Source organism: Lolium rigidum, chromosome 6 (assembly GCF_022539505.1).
Source record: "Lolium rigidum isolate FL_2022 chromosome 6, APGP_CSIRO_Lrig_0.1, whole genome shotgun sequence".
Classification (NCBI taxonomy): domain Eukaryota; kingdom Viridiplantae; phylum Streptophyta; class Magnoliopsida; order Poales; family Poaceae; genus Lolium; species Lolium rigidum.
The window spans coordinates 288,361,905-288,379,934 of NC_061513.1; the positions used below are offsets into that span (position 1 = coordinate 288,361,905).

General features: G+C 49.8%; 1 pseudogene; it reads left to right on the forward strand.

Annotated features, from left to right (window-relative positions):
* The first annotated feature begins 272 nt into the window (after nt 1-272).
* On the forward strand, nt 273-14,416 carry LOC124664325 (annotated as a pseudogene).
* Nucleotides 14,417-18,030: the final 3,614 nt, after the last annotated feature.

Consider the following 18,030-nt stretch of genomic DNA (forward strand, 5'->3'; position numbering starts at 1 on the left):
AAAGTTAATGGAATTTCACTATCGGCAGTCACATCCAATCGCACTGTGGAGAACTTGTCCACTGGGATTCTGCCGAACTTCCAAATCATCCCAGAACAAGTCAACAAGCTAGTCTTTTGGCCACCGTGTGAAACTCGTCTCACAGGATTTGTGCACCAAGAAGCCTAGCGCCCCGACTCACTAGCAGAGTATTCTTATTCTCTCATACTTCCATCTTCCGAGGCGTCCAGCACCCCGCTCAATAGTAACAAAATTTCAAATCCTGTGCTGCCATGGCTCCAAGTTGCTGGCTCTTCTGGGCCTGGTGGCTACCGCTGATGCTGGCCGTAGGGGCAGCTGAGGAGCACCCGGAAGGCTGCTCGGCTACGAGCTGTGGCAACCTCACCATCTCTGCCCCATTCTGGCTCTATGATTGGCAGACGGGAAGATCATGTAGTTCTCCGGACTTCGAGATCACCTGCCTTAACAACACTCCAGTTCTACCAAGCTCTATACCCTTCAGTGTTGGATTCGTGATCATGGAAATCTCTTACGGGAAAGAGAGTTTGCAAGTTGTGGATATCTGCAAGCAGAAACTATTGCAAACCTCCAAAAGCTGCCAAGGAACAGGCTGGAACACCTCCGATAAGCTGGGCATCCCGGTTAAGATCGACCCCATCAACCTGAACCTCGTCATGTACAACTGACGTGGCACGTCGGGATGGAGAGCTGGAGCAGACAAGAATGAGGTGCGGGAATGAGAGCCAGGTGTTTGTCCGCACGGAAGGGAGTTACGATGAGACAAGGGCTATCGAGGGCTGCAACACTCCCGTAGTCGTGCCGGTGCTGGGTGGTGCAAACGAGGCGATCACGAGCGACTACGAGCAGCTCATCGGCGGCGACTTCCTCTTGAAATGGCAGCGTGCATGGTAAGTTCAGTCATCAAATTGATTTGTTTGTTCACTTAGCATTCTAATACTAAACTATAAATAAGAAATGCACATATCTTTTGTGGATCAAGCTCGAGAAGCTTGGAAGGATGGAACAAAAACTTGCCCTAACTACTTGAACTACATAAAATTTATTTATGGAATAAGAAGAGCGGCTTCTGTGGGCAACTTCGATAAGCTACTTCCCACCTTTAGGAATCAATCATGTTCTTTCTCTCCTACTAGAATTAGGCTTTCGCCCTCACTTTATAAATAATGCCCATGGCCGAAGCGCTAAACAGTGATTTATAAATAAATCCCATAGCTGAACCGACACAAAGTGATGACAAAACCCTATTACAAAGTGAATCACAAATAAACAAGAAAGAACATCGAAAACCAAACTTTTCACTGAAGACCTAGACTTGGGGGGACTGGAGCTCCACGATGATGCCCCCAAGAGGGTGACGACGCATTGCGTCGCTGTCATTGAGACCAAGACAGTCAAAGGTTTTCACCTGTAGCCCACACGGTGCGCTGAGTCACCTGTGCAGTCCACCTTCCAAGGATGCCGAACCGCATCCAAGATTTCCCACCCATGACATGGCAGACGCCACGCCGGCAAATCCACCAGAGCGGGCTAGGAAGGTCCGAGCCAGCCAACCAGCCCTTGGACAGCGGGGGCTTAACAGGCAGGATGAGCGACTGCTAGCCAAGCCCACATAACCTGAATCCAATCTTGAAATTTACTTGGGAAGCTCAAGTGTTGGATAAAATCCATCAAGTAGTACCACCTAACCTAGTCAAAAGCTTTTTTGATGTCGAGCTTGAAAAGTAGCATTGGTGTTTTGGACCTATGCAATTTTCTTGCCAAGTTCCGAGCATACAAGAAGTTGTCATGGATACTCCTTTTCTTAATGAAGGCACTTTGGGAATTTGAGACAAGCATATTCATGTATGTCACAAGACGATCGAGTGACCATAATCTTAAAGATTAATTTTGCAATGGCGTGGGTGAGACTTATTGGGCAAAAGTCGGTGATCTCCTCCCACTCCTTCTTTCTTTGGGATGAGTGCTATGTTAGCGGAGTTGAGCCAATGAAGGTGATTGGTGCGTAAACTTGAGAATTGGTGAATCACGGCCATGACATCGGCCTTTATGGTGTTCCAACAAGCTTTAAAAAGGCCCCGGTAAAACCATCCGTGCCTGGAAATAGTTAAGTTGTCTCCAGGAAAGAAGAAAAGAAGAGTGGATGCGACTCGTGTGTCTTAGATGTTTTATGTTGTTTTTGTTTCTCATGGTGTCAATGGTCTAAAACTTTGGCATGTTTGGGTGATGTGACTTGTGGCTGACCTGATTTAGTTTGAGTTTAGTTTTTGCTAGAGCTGGTTGTAGCGTTGTCCCATTTGGTCGCGTTTGATCAGTATTCTGCCCGCTGGGCGACCTAGACTTCTAGTTTCTCTTTATGATAGTTTTCGTCAATTTCTTTTAGTTCTTCAGACTGAATCCTTGCATGAGACTATTGATTTCATTTTATGGAAATGGAACCTGGGAGCTTTTCTCCCCGTGAATCTAAAAAAAAAATTCTCTGCAGAAAGATTGTACAATAAAGAATATCAATAGTTGATAAAGATATATTTCTTCCCATAGAAAAATAAAACATTGAATTAATGTGCCGGGATACAACAACACCACACAAGATGAAGAATAAGGCCCCACGAAAGTGTTTGCAAATTGTTTCTGATGTAATATTGCGTGCCATGGTACTACTGGGGAGAAGCACACTCAGTCAATCGAAGTCCATCGTCATCAGTCACATCCAGTAGCACCTCAAATGGTGGAGACATGTGCACTAAGTTTTCCCAAACTGTACATTTCCTTGAAAGATCTTTCCTGAAGCCAGTCAACAACCTAGACATTTGGCCACCGTGAGAAGACCGTCTCCCTGGACGTGTGGACGACGATAGCCCAGCGGCCCCTCGGTAGCAAAGTTCTTTCTCTATTTCTCTCTTATACTTCTATCTACCCAGACCGCCAGGCCTCAGCACCCTGCTCACTAGTTCTCAACAAATTCCAAATTCTGTGCTCCCATGGCCCTAAGCTTCAGGTTCTTCTGGGCATGGTGGTTACTGCTGATGCTCATGGTCATGGTGGCTGAGGGTCAAGGGGAAGCCTGCTCGTCCAGGACATGCGGTAACCTCAACATCTCCGACCCATTCTGGCTCCCTGACAAGGAGACAGGAAGATCATGTGGTTCCGAGGACTTCGAGATCACATGCCTCAACAACACCGCAGTCCTACGCAGCTCTGTCCCCAATGCCTACGACTTCTCAATTGCCGACATCAACTATAAAGAACGCAGTTTGCGTGTGGTAGATCAAGGAAAGCTGATACTATTACAAGCCTCCAACAGCTGCCAGGTCTCGAGCGCAAACACTTCCGTCAAACTTGGCCTTCCGTTTAAGATCAGCCCCATCAACTTGAACCTCGTTCTGTACAACTGCACAGTGGCGAGGACGGCTGATGTGGTGAAGCGGGAATTGGTATCTATTGATACGAAATGTGGCAACATGTTTGCTCGAGTCGGAGGGCTTTATGGCAGTTCAGAAAACTACCAGGGCTACTATTTTGAAGGGTGCACCTCCACCTTCTTGCCGGTTCTCAGGACGACTGGCAAGGCGAACGCGAGCAACTACGTGCAGCTCATCAGCGATGGCTTTCTCCTGACATGGGACCCCCCTGCTCCTGGTATTGGTAAGCTCACTCATTGAATTGTTCAATTCTCTCTTTTTCCATCAAACTTATTTGTTGATTGATAAAAACTATCTTCAATCTGCAATTTAAGAAAGCTGCTTCTAACTTTTAAAAAGAGCCACCATCTTCCTCTCCTCTGAATCCCTTCTCTTTTATTCCAATCAAATGTGGAACTAATAAACTGATTCTCTACTATAAGAGCTCAACCACGAATAATTACGGGTACTCATGGTTTGCATTTTCTAAACAATTTAACATGCAATAAAGAAATGTGAAATACTTGTTCTAAATGCCGACAGAGAAATATTGGATAGGAACGTACCATGGCGCTGCAGTTTGTGGAGCACACTTAGTCAATCTTTAGTCCACTGTCTGGTCACATCGCATCGCGCGTACCTCATTTGTCAAGACGTTGTCCCTTTGGGTTCTGCCAAACTTTTTTTTTTGAAAACCATTGTTCAACCAGTCAATCCCTTCGACTCCGTCTCCCATCTCTGTACATGCAATTATTTCATCCCCAGCTCTGTATTTTCCAACTTATCAGCTTGCTGTTGCCGTTGCGTGCATCTCTCTAATACCACAGGAATCAATTCCTAGATAACAATCAGCAAAGGAACAAAGTTTCAGAAAACTAGCACACTAAAATTGACAGCTAAAATACACCACATGCAGAGAGGCTAATCCTGCATGGTTGATAACGAAAAACATGTGACAAATTCATGTGTCATTGTTAGTCCTTGCAACGCTGGTCAGTACACAGTTGCCTGGTCGCATCACACTTGCACAAAAGCCAGAGGGTGAGTTCATTTTCTACATATACCAAAACCATGTTCATGGGAAAAGCTCATAGCTACAACCTAGTAAATTGAACTTCAGTAATCAGGACTGTTCACTGAGTGACTTCTCAGTTCGTGCAGTTAGGAATGGATCGTTTTGGCAGTTTTTTTTTCCAACGAAAATGGGTAAATCACCTCCCAAAAAAATAAGCCTTGCAAGATTGCTACAGCTGGTCCAAATATCCATGCGATCAGTATAAATAATACAGTAGGTCTTAAAATAACGTCATGTTGGTGGAGTAAGTCCTGGGTGCAATGATACATGCAAGCATGCACCTGCCAGACCGAGATCCAGTGTCTTGTTGAAGGCAAGGCGCACCGTGCCTCGTCCAAGTGCATCGGACGGACACAGCTATACCAGACCAGAATGACTTGGCCTTCCCGCGATGTGTCGCCGTGGTCGCATTCTGAAACTGGTCGAACCTTTTGGTATGGTATTGCTGCTGTCCGTCTGATGCAATTGGACGCTGGATCGAGGGGGTTGAGGCACGGTGCGCCTTGCCTCGATCCCCTGGGTTCATCCCGGGACTAAGAGCATCTCTAGCAGATCCCCATCCGACCCCATCCGCATAGTACCCGCCGATTTCCGGTTCGGAGGGCAAAAAAACGCATCGTTCAGATACCGCATCGGACCCCCATTTTCAAAAAAAAATTCCGAGCCGCCCCCAAGTTCCCGGGTCGGAGGGGCTGTGCGAGGCCGGCCTCCATACATTTCCCCCCTTGGCGGGAAGGAAGTTTCAGCTCCTCCCTTTCCCGCTACAGCTGGGGCGGTGGCCAAGACGAAGGGGAGAGCGATCCGGACCGGCAACTACACCGAGTTCGAAGACGTGATCTTGATCGTGCTTGGGAGGCGGTTTCGATGGATGCCGTGACCGGCACCGACCAAACCGGCAAGAGGTATTGAAAACGCATCGAGGATAAATTCTTCCAATTGATGCCGCCTCTCTCTACTACCCCGACCCGCTCCTACCGCTCGCTCCAAGGCTGATGGGACACCATCAAGACGGCATGCAACCGGTGGTCAGGTTGCATCGAGGGCGTGAGGAACGCGCCACCGAGCGGCACCAACGCCGGCGATTGGGAAGCTATTGCGCAGAAAGGTTTCGGGAGATGCCGGGTTTGAAGCATGTACCATTCAAGTTCGCTCATTGCTATGCCCTTCTTGAGCACAATCCGAAATGGAAGTTGAGGGAACAAGAGGCGCCACCACCAAAGCACAAGCTCATCGAGTTGGAGGACGCGAAGGAGGATGACGTGCTTGAGAAAAAGAAGAACAAGGACAAGAGGCCGGATGGATGCAAGGTGACCAAGGAGAAGATCAAGAGACAAGGAGAGGCCACTTCATTGTCTCTCAAGATCGATGTGATGGTCAAATCTAAAGAGGCGATGATGATCAAGACTTTGGCGGCGAAGAAGGAGATGATGGAGGCGAAGGCAAGGGAGAAAGAGGCAAAGTGGGCGACACTCCGGGAGGATGCAAAGCGCAAGGCCGACATTGAGGAGAAGAAAGCACTCGCCGAGGAGCACCGTGCCATGGCGGAGCTCATCGCGGCGGAGAATGCCACTATGTTGATGAACCCGGCCGCCATGGATGAGGAGACCCTTGAGTGGTGGAAGCTCACGAAGACACAGATCTTGGCGCGGAGGAGGGAAGCTGCACGCGCTGCCATGGCTGCCGCGATGACTGCCGAAGGTGGAGACGCTACGGCGAGCGGCGGCGGCTATGTCGATGCGCCAACAAGCGACGGTGACACGTGATCACTTCCCTCTTTTATGGTGTGATGTTTGATCTTCTTTTGGTGATGTGTTTCATGTATGATTAAGTACTTTGAACAATCTATTTTGCATGATTATGTTGTTGCATTTGAGAATTATCGAATAAATCGGATAAACTCTGCGTTTGCGGTTTCTGGTTGCGGGCCGAAAAAGGGATGCACAGTCCGGATACGCCAAACGCGGCCCGCATAACAGCATATTCGGGAATATGTACGGGCCGCGTTTGGCGCGTCTGGACTACGCGCCCGTTTTTCGATCTCCAAAACGCATTTGGGGTGGCCTAGATAGACGGATATGGGATTTGTGGTTTGGGGATCTGCTAGAGATGCTCTAACCAGTGGAATATTCTTTAGGTCATCACCGTCCAGTCCCCCACTTCATTCCACTCAGCCGGTCTATCACAGTCCCGCTCTTGGTACCTCTTCACTTTCTTCCTCTGGCTGGAGCCAAAGACAAGCGCCACCTGCTCCCCCAAGGCTTGCAGCAACCTAATTTGCGAAAGCCAACAACATTTTCAATAATTTGCGAAAGCTAGGACTTGAACTCAAGGCCTTCAGGCTGTGATGCCATGTCAAACCTCATGAACTAGACAATGCAGCCAAAAGTTTGAACCAATGAAAAGGGCAAGGCAATCCATACATCCATATATACATTTCAACAGGATTCATCCCCACGCCTTGCTGCAACAAGTCATCCTCCTTCCGCCTCAGCGAGGGGTGCAACAGCCAGCGTCGATGGGGAGTCCTCTCTCTCTCCCCAGGCCCTGGCCTACTACCTCTCTATCGTGCCAGTCCTTCTCAGAGGAAACAAGTACGGAGTACGTCGGGAGCATGAAGGGAGGTTTTCTCCTGAAGTCGATCTAATAGACCAGAGAAAATGACAAAATAACTACCACATTTTTTATAATATTGTCACATAGCTACCATTTTTTAGATTTTCGACACATAAATACCCTTTTGGGGGCAGATGTATGACAAAGAGCACTGATTTCAACAATTAGCTGTCCTAACACATTTTCTGACCGCATGGGCCCACTGTCAGAAAGCAGGGCAGCTCAACGCCGTTAGGTCTCCTTCTTTTTTCCTTTCTTCTTTATTTTTCCCCTCACCGACCTCTACCTCGCCCACCTCTCCCCGGACGCAAGAACAGAGAAGACGGCCCTGGTGGCAGGACGCGCGGTGGTCCGGTGGCATGGCGGTTCCATCCCCAAAGGGATTTTGGTAACTGCTGAGGCGGTCGGGAGAGGCTCCCAGCACTGCCGGGTTTGAGGAGGGTGCCAGGCTGGGTTGTATCGCGGTCGACCACCGTGGTGAGGTGCGGCTGTTGACCAGGCCTCCGCCGCTGCCCGAGGGCCGAACAGCGCTGCGCCGGATCGCTGCCGCCGCCGATTACGAGCACCCACAGCTCCCTTATCCCCTCGCGTGCGCCGCCGGGCACGAGCACCTGCAGCCCCACGCGACCAGCCCCTGCTCCTGGTCGTTGTGTGTGAGCAGCGCACGGCAGGAATTGCAACCAGAAGCGGAGGGGGAGGGGAAGGAGAGTAGCACAGACCACAGACGTGGGCGCACGCAGCGAGGCCACCAGCAACACCATCGCCTATGTCCCTACATGCAGGTCGGCCGTGGCATGCGGGCACGCCACGCAGGGCACCCCCTACTCTAATTCGCCATGGGCAGCATGAGAGGAGAGAGCGCTATGGTGTTGCCACCAGAGGAATCAACAGCGAGCCACCACAAGCTCGCCAGGGCGAGGGTCCACTCGCCTTCTTCAGTCGCCCCTTCGCCGCGCGCCACCACAAGCTCGCCGCATATGAGCGCGAGCTGATCGGGCTGGTCCAGGCGGTGCGCCACTGGCGGGCGTATCTTTGGGGCCGGACATTCCGTGTGCGCACGGACCACTACAGCCTGAAGTTCTTGCTGGATCAGCGCCTCTCCACAGTGCCGCAGCATCAGTGGATCAGCAAGCTCTTCGGCTTCGACTTCACCGTCGAGTACCGCCCCGGCCGCCTCAACACAGTCGCCGACGCCCTGTCCCGCCGCGACGTTGACGACGCTGCGGACACGCCCACGGTCGGTGCAGCCCTCTGCATCCACTCCGGGCCATCTTTCGCCTTCATCGACGAGGTTCGCCGCGCTACTATCGAGGCTGCGGATGCGCAGCAGCTGCGCCAGCGTCTGGCCGACGGCGAGCTGGCCGCGCCATGGCGCCTGGACGAGGGACTACTCCATGGGCGCCGCATCTTCTTGCCGGATCATGGAGACCTGCGCCACCAGGCCTTGTCCTTGGCGCATTCTGCGCGAGTCACGGGGATGTCCAGAAGACCCTGCACCGTCTCCGCGCTGATTTTTACATTCCAGGGGATGGCGCCCTAGTGCGAGACTGGGGGCGGGCGTGTGTCACATGCCAGCGGAACAAGACGGAGACGCTCCGTCCGGCGGGCTTACTGCAACCGCTGGACGTGCCGTCCTAGGTGTGGGCGGACATCTCCATGGACTTCATCGAGGGGCTGCCGAAGGTTGGCGGCAAGTCCGTCATCCTCACGGTGATCGACCGCTTCTCCAAGTACGCGCACTTCATCGCCCTCGGCCATCCCTATACGGCGGCGTCCGTGGCACGTGCCTTCTTCGACGGCATCGTTCGCCTCCACGGGTTTCCGTCTTCCATCGTCAGTGATCGTGATCCTGTGTTCACGGGTCACGTCTGGAGGGACCTCTTTGGGTTGGCGGGCGTGAAGCTCCGCATGAGCACGGCGTTTCATCCTCAGACGGACGGCCGGTCCGAGGTCGTCAACAAGATCATCGCCATGTACCTGCGGCCGCATCACCGGGGATCGTCCACGAGCTTGGGTGGACCGGGCCGGCGTGGGCCGAGTACTCGCTACAACACGTCCTACCACTCCGCGTTGCACGCCACTCCCTTTGAGGTGGTCTACGGGAGGCCACCGCCGGCGATGCTTCCCTATGCGCCCGGCACGGCTCGTGCCGAGACGGCGGATGACCCGCTGCGTACCCGCGATGAGATGCGGGCGAGGCGCGCCGCCGACTTCTTCGAGCTCGGCGGCTGGCCAGGAGGTACTATGATGCACACCATCGCGAGGCGGAGTTTGCGGTGGGCGACTGGGTCTGACTACGCCTTCTTCACCGGACGACCCAGTCCTTGGACCCGCGCTCCAGGCGCAAGTTGGGACCTCGTTACGCAGGTCCCTTCTGTGTGCTGGAGCGCATCGGCACGCTCGCCTACCGTCTTGAGCTGCCCGCGGGCTCACGCCTCCACGACGTCTTCAACGTCGGCCTCATGAAGGCCTACCGTGGCGACCCTCCTTCTGCACCACCAGCTCTTCCACCTACTTCGGATGGGCGTCTCGAGCCAGCCCCGGCGAGTGTAGCTCGCGTGATGAAGGCCCAGCAGCGACGTGGTGTTTGGCACGTCTTGGTGCATTGGACAGGCATGCCAGAGGACGAGGCGACTTGGGAGAAGCTTGAAGATCTTCGCCAGCAGTTTCCAGAAGTTCAGCTCGAGGACGAGCTGTTTGAGAAGGCGGGGAGAGATGTTATGGTCGGTCTGACCTATACACGCAAGAAGCCCACTAGTGGCTAGTTGTGGGCTTAGCCCAAGTAAATTAGGGGTTTAGCCCAAGTAAATTAGGGTTTAGTGGAGGCCGTCCTCCTATATAAACACATGTATCCCTTCGTGATTAATCAGACAAATATTCAGTATCATACTGTCTCGTCTCCTGAAGGGAGACGGGAGACCCCCTGCGCCCAGCCGCACCCAACCCTAGCCGCCGCCTCCTTCCTCCGCGACGGCGCCCAGCCGCCGGCGCCGACCCCTCCAGCCTCTCCGCCCTCACTTCCACCCTTACAACCTCTGCCCTAGACCCGGTAGAACCCTAGCCCCTACCAACATCATTGCTGAACCAGTCAATTCCTTGAGGCTCCGTCCCCCACCTCAATCATTCATTTTGCCTTTGCTGACTTTGCATACACTGTCCACGCAACTCATCACCGGCCGTTTCGATGTCCCCAACCAGCTTGCTGTTGCTGCTGTCTGTATCATTTCTTACTACGTACTATATGTCATCCATTAGACCAGGAGTGCACGGAGAAAAAGGCTGACCACCTCCACCTGACCACCCCATCGAGCTCATTGTCCCAGAGCAGGTTCCACGTGCATTGCTCCTTGTTATTTGCTGACGACCACAACATGGAAAACTATGCGTATAAAACTGTAAAACAAAATACTACTACTAACTGAATTGGGATGTGGAAAATTAAGTAACGGTGTTGAAAGGACTAGTCAAAGTCGTCAGAAACCTACCATCGTGTATATCATTTCACCTCCCTTGGCCTCGTCCGAAATATCTCAAGCCATCCTTGAGCTTACATCTCCGCCTTCACATGTCATGAAGATTCTTGGCATGTGTCCAATTCCGACCTCACTGCTATTCATCTTGCTGTTCCTCCTCCATCACCCAACAACACGCGCCGACTGCGAGCCGGCAGCATGCGGGAACCTCACTGTGAAGTACCCGTTCTGGCTCGGCGCGCCCAACCAAACCCCACCTGGGCTGTCCTGTGGCCATCCGGCATACGAGCTCTGGTGCACCGGCAACGGCACCAACAAAACGTCTGCCTCCATACGAGGCTCTGCTGTCCACGTCCTCCACATCGACTACGCCGCCAGCACCTTCGTGGCCTCCCACAACAGGATCGCTACTGGCGATGACGGCGTGTGCCGTAAAGACTTCAACATGTCCTCCAGCCTCGCTCTCAGCCCGTTCCGGGTCAGCACCAGCAACCGTGCCATGTGCTTCCTCTACAACTGCAACGGGACCGAACCGCGCGGGATCGAGTTCGTGAATGCCACTGCGGGATGCGGCAGGCCCATATCTGCATATCTTGGTGGGAGCTACGACCGGGACACGCCACCGATGATCCCTGTAGGGAGCTGCACATATGCATACCTGCCAGTGCTCAGGTCGGAGGCGGCGAATGCGACAGTGGCGGACTACCGCCATGCTGAAGGCTGGCTTGCTGATGGAGTGGTCAGGCACCGACGTCGGGGACTGCTCCGCCTGCAGCTCGAGCGGCGGGCAGTGCCGGTACAGCAACGAGTCTGCTGCGTTCGCTTGCCTCTGTCCCGGTAGTAGGCAGAACAGGTCAATGTGCACTGGTAAGCCTCCAAATTCGCATACCTGTATAACTCGAATTAGACAACTTGCTGCAATTGAAAACTTAAGTTAGTCTAATAAACCCCAAACGAGCAGTGCTTCCGCTGGGTATCAGTTCATCTCTCGGTGCTCCCTTCAATCATGACATCATTTAAGTAGGACAGACTATTGTACATCTACCATGCAACTGCTCGCTCTCTAGCATACATGTGCATTTCTCGGGCCGGACCGGGCCTCGGGCCGGGCTGACCAAAGCATGATGCAAAAAATCTTGGCCCGGCCCGGCCTGGCCATCGGGCCGAAAAATTGGCCCAAGCCCGGCCCATCAAAGAGAACCCATCGAGCCTCGGGCCGGGCCACTTCAATAAATCGCATACCTGTATAACTCAAATTAGACGACATGCTGCAAGTTGAAAACTTAAGTAAGTCTAATAAACCCGAAACGAGCAGTGCTCTCGCTGGGTATCAGTTCATCTCTCGGTGCGCCCTTCAATCATGACATCATGTAAGTACTACAGATTATTGTAAATCTAATTAGACCCAAAGTATTGAAATGGACTAGCTAGAAGTGTGATACTTGTCCTCGTTGGCACCAACAAAAATTTAAAGGGAAAGACAAATTGTGTCTTTTGAAATTGGCTAAATATGTGCGTGAGAGTACTCCACATAAAACAGTACTCTAATTTGCACACTTCAAAATTCCAATAGTTGCCATGCAACTGCTCGCTCTCTAGTCCTAGCAGATAGCAGCTAGCCTCAGCACTCGCGACATAAACAGAACAATGTCGTCCTGTAGCCTGTGGTGTGTGGGGAACTCAGAATCACACACCCGTTCTGACTCCAAGCATGCACCAGCCCGAGTGTCGCTACCATTTATGAACTCTTGGAAGTGCCAGATCCTAGACATGCCAATTATCCCACCAAAAGGATTTCTTCAGCCGCATGAGTTATCATGTTCACCACTAGCCCCAAAACAAGGAGCCCTTCTTCCTCTACAACTGCGCTCAGCAATGACAGTATTTTCAGAACTCAGAATGCGTTCATGATAAAGATCTTCATACACAGCCCGGTCAACACTAGAAGAGCAGTTTTTCGATAATTGTGTGGGCATATAACTTGGAACTTTTTTTCTACTGTAAAAAGATGTATTATTATATCAATCGAGTATTTAAACAAGGTCAGATATGCTTTTAGATAAGTTGTTTGTTCTCTTCACATTATTGCAATATACCTTTTTATATATTTCTTCAGCAAAGCGATTGAAGATCTTAACGGGTGCCTATTAATTTTTTCTTGAAAAATATAAACAATATAGTACTATTTGACAGTATTGATTTTGTAAACTCAATATTATGTCATATTCCAGGTAGCAAGAGGACTGTCACAAGGAAAATACTAATAGGTATGCTAGAACTTTCAGCATCCTTTCACATGTTATCATTTAAATCATTAAATGACAATAGTTCCTCAACCATGATTTTGAGAGAAATTTAAAATATTGATGGCCTAGAGATCTAAATAATCATATTATAAATTCTCATTCAAAGGAAATAACATGTGCTTCCATCATAGCTTTCATATTAGGATCTGCAGGCATGCTCTTTCCATGTATTTATGTGCTCATATGGCTTAGAAAGGGGAAAAGACTGCGGCTTTCCCTTTGCAAAAAGAGTAGCAGCAGCACTGAAAGGAATTACGAGGCTATGCTAGTAACTTATGGATCCCTAGCTCCAAAAAGATACATGTACTCAGAAGTAATGAAGATAACATCTTCTCGAAGTGATCAGCTTGGAAGAGGTGGTTATGGTGTGGTTTTCAAAGGAAGACTGCATGATGGTCGTCAGGTTGCTGTGAAATTCTTGCATGACTGCATAGGAAATGGGGACGAGTTTGTGAATGAGGTTATGAGCATTGGCAGGACCTCTCATGTTAATGTTGTTAGCTTACATGGATTTTGTTTGGAGGGATCAAAACGAGCGCTTATATACGAGTACATGCCCAACGGTTCCTTGGATAAGTACATCTACTCAGAGAACCCTAAAGAAATTTTAGGATGGCAGAGGCTCTATGCGATAGCAATTGGGATTGCTCGTGGCCTAGAATACTTGCACCATAGCTGTAATATACGGATTGTTCATTTCGATATCAAGCCTCAAAATATCCTTCTAGACAAGGATTTTAGCCCAAAGATCGCTGACTTTGGTCTAGCTAAATTGTGTCATACAAAGGAGAGCAAGGTTTCAATGACTGGTGCTAGAGGAACAATTGGATTCATTGCTCCGGAAGTTCACTACCGAACCTTTGGAGTGGTTTCAACAAAGTCAGATGTTTATAGTTATGGAATGATGCTGCTGGAAATGGTTGGAGGCAGAAGAAACGTAAAATCAATTGTCCAAAAATCCAGCGAAAAGTATTTTCCAGATTGGATTTATGACCACTTTGCGCAAGATGATGGACACCAAGCATGTGAAATCACAGGTGAAACTGAGGAAATCGCGAGAAAGATGATCATAATTGGCTTGTGGTGCATACAAGTAATACCTATGTACCGCCCCACTATAACAAAAGTTCTAGAAATGTTCGAGAGAAACATAGATGATCTGGAGATGCCACCGAAGCAGAGCTTCTGTGAACTACTGTAAGATGTTTCTCCCACATTTATGTACCTTTATTTTCCGCAAAATTATTATTTCCAATAATTTGACCAATGTGATTATCTCTCATTCCAGTGAAAGTTCAGCTCACAATATGGTTGTACAAAGTGCAACTTCTACCAGATCCGAAGAGACAAGCCTTGTGAATTCAAAAACCCTACAACGGATACAAACTCTTTGAGCTCCTAAGCACTTGTGAATCCAAAAAAGCACACCATGATTTCCAACTCTTTAAGGTGGCATGTACTACAGTACTTTCAGATATAAAAAGCGCAACGAAATTCAGCATTGTATCATAGAACATATTCCGTGTTTGCATAACCTCCCTTGAGTCAATCACATCCCAGCGTCCATCTGTCACCTACCAGAAAAGGAATAGCTTGGGTGTCCGATGATTTTTGTGTTTCAGATTCCTACCGGTAAAAGGCATTGGTGCTAATGCCAGAGGCAGGCAGCTACCATTACTACCAAGACCTTGAATGCTACTAGAAATTCCCTCTGGAAATCGGAGGCGATTCAGGCTCTAATCAAGATTCAAGACTCTATAATTTCAGAATCTGATGCACAAAGTGTATATTCTTCTAAAACATTTTTGCATACAGAATATCTAGTGGGCAAAACAGAGGCAAAATAACCGTGGAATCTGAAGGCATAAACTTACTTGGTCCTCATCTGGACCTGCTCTTCGCAGCCGCCGAAGATAACAATACCCCCTCTTTCTCTCATGGCCGCGTGCCCGCGTCGCCGACCTCCGCCATATCTGACGAGAGTTTGCGGGAAGCAATCCCTTCCGGGGTCTCGCACTCACCGTCCTAGCCACCGCCGCTTCCGAGCGGCTCCGCGTGGCTGAGGCTAGCGATTGCTCGGCCATTTGCCCCCGTGGCGGGAGACGGCCGCGGCAAGGCTGCAGCGGCGCCAGCACGGGGACGAGCACGGCCGGAGATGGAGCGGGGAATCAGGGGCGTCACCGGCGGACCAGCGGCGGCGAAACACAAATCCACGGGGAACAACGTCGGCAGGCTGGGGCTATAGGGCCTTCGGGAGGGCCCAAGTCCCTGCAAGGCTGGAAGCCCAAACAAACTCTATAGGGTCGTAAAACACAGGCAGCAACCACATGGCCCAGTTTGTTCTAACATCCCAATCACTTTCCTTTTCCCCTTTTGTTTTTTAATTAAGATAAGATCAACGCGCGTTCTACTAATTCACCTTGGTACAGGAACTGTTTTAAAACATAAGGCGCCGAGCTTTAAATTAATAAAGCCACACGGCTAGGTTATAAAGATGCTGAAGAACAGCTTATAACTTACACAATAACCAGCAAACATAAGGTAAACCAGAAACTAGTTGAAGCATGTGGAACCCTCCAACGCGATCGAAGCACCAGGGAGCGGGAAAGAGAAAACTTGGGGTGGAATCATCGGCTTTGCTTGGGAGAATTCACGGCTGGACCAAGAGGGCGAGTCATCACCTGTCCATTCTCTTCCATGGCCGGAGAGGGACCCCTGCCCCCCTTGCCCTGGCTCGAAGGGCGCCGTACCGCCGACCATGCAGACGCGCTCACCCAAAGCAGAGAAGGGACTAGAAACCAGACTGCCAAACTACACCAACACCAGAGCCCACCCGAACGCGCGTCGGAGCACACCACAAGAAGCCTTGCCGCCGGCCGCGGCACCAGACACGAAGAGATGAAGCTGCAGGGCGAGGACGCTGAAGAGAATGAGTTATGAAGGAGACGAGAGGTGACAGAGCTGAGCCTCGGGGCATCGCCTGCGAGGGAGAAGCACCGTGCTCATGTCGTCTCGCAACCTCGCACTCGAGCGAGTGAAAAGGACAAACCAGCGAGCATCCAAAGGGATTGCAGGTGAAAGTGCATGGAGCCATCATGTGTGGTTTTGGTAATTAATGATAATCCCTATGGACTAATGTTTGCATTGAGTTATATTTGTAGGAGTTGTCCAGAAGCAATGCTTGAATCATATGTTGGTTTCAAGGTTGCAATGAGAAGAAATTGATGAAGAATATTAATTGTCAAGTAGGTGTTGAAGATGAAGACGAAGTGATCCCTCAAGTTTAACTTCAAGACATCAACATGATGAAGAATGAAGAAATGCAGCGCAAGTTCAAGACGAGGCATCTCGAAGAGATCATTTTCTTGAAGCTAGCCATCCATATGGTGATCATGGATATGTGAAGGTGCGCCGAAGAAGAAGCTCTCCCATGGTGGATTATGAGGGAGCAATCCATAAGACTTCATCAAACAAGCACAATCAAGAAAGGCGGTCCATCTTGTTGTGGTCAAGATCGTCATCATCGAGCTCAAGAGGAACGCGCAAGGTTAAGGTTTGCGCTTGATAGGGTTTCTTTCTTACCGGTCTCATGGTGTGGTTGGAGACCAGTTTATAGTTTAGTTGCCGTACTATCAAGAGGGCTCTCGAGTGAGTAACTCGATCGTATTGTTCGAAGAGAGCTCAAACCTTTGCATCCTTGCATCATATTTCTTGGTTGTTATTTGGATCTTATCCATGTGGTGATTTATAGCTTGTGGTTATTTCCATAGCAAGCTCTAGTTCACCGAAAATGGATTCCGCATGAATCACTTGTTGCGTTTTCGATATTGGAGTTTTTCTTGGTTTCTCGCATTGAGAGGTTTCACTCTAAAATACATATAAAAATCTACCCCACTTGTTCTTATGTTTTCACCCTTTGTGGGGTAGCTCTTGCCATCCTATTTACAAAAAAATTGGTTTCACCTAAATCCAAATCTCCTAACTCAAGTTGTTGCATTTTCCATATTGGAGGTTTTACCGGTTTGTCTTTTATAGATAGGTAAAACCTTTATTCATTTGTTTCTATATCCTCCTTTGCTGGACTATGATTTTTCTATGCATATTGTTGTAGAGCATGTTGTTGTGATTTCAATGAGCCCAAGGTCATCGAAATCGGAGTCCGGGTGCAAAAGTTCTTAAGGTTTTCGTATCGGGTGTTTGGGTAAAAACAGGGTGGCCGGAACTGCCGCCGGGAGCACCCCGACACTGCCGGTGGCACCAGGCCGGCACTGCCGGCCTGTCGCGATTTTGGTCCCAACGGGCAGAAATCTGAGACCCCTTTTAAGGCTTTCTTCCTCCCCTCTCTTCCTACTTCTTCTTCCTCTTTTTGCTCTCCACTATTGTTGACCTTGAGAGCTTGCCATATCCCTCTACTCTTCCAATGCTTCTTGAATCCTTTTGAGGGAAAAGGAAGAGGAGATCTAGATCTATATTTCTACCAACCAAATTGATCTCTTTGTGAGTGGAATCCTCTAGATCTTGATATTGGTGTTCTTTGTGAATTCCTTTGTTCTTCTTCTTTTATTCCCCAATAGCTTTTGTAGCTTTGGTGGAATTTGAGAGTGAGGGACTTGCCATTGCATTTGGTGCATCGGTTTGAGTTCTCCACGTGATTCATGGAAGTGAAAGCAAGAAAGTTGTTACTCTTGGATTCTTGGAACCCTAGAAGGATTTGAGGCCTTTGTGGCGATTTCTTGGAAGCCTCCAATTAAGTTGTGGATGTGTGCCCCAAGCTTTGTGTAAAGCCCAGTTTCCGCCTCGAAGGAAATCCCTTAGTGGAACCGTGACCTAGGCCTTTTTGGCAAGGGTCGCCGGAGAATAAGGTGGGTGATACGTCCAAAACGTATCTACTTTCCCGAACACTTTTGCTATTGTTTTGCCTCTAATTTGTGTATTTTGGATGCAACTAACACGGACTAACGTTGTTTTCAGCAGAACCGTTCAGTGTCTCGTTTTTGTGCGGAAATCCAACTTTCAGAAAATCCTCGAAATTTATGCAGTAAGGTCCTATTTTCCCGGAATATTGGCGGAGCCGTAAGGGCGAGCTGGTGGGGGCCCGAGGGCCCCACACACTAGGACGGCGTGGCCCGGGAGGGGCCCGCGCG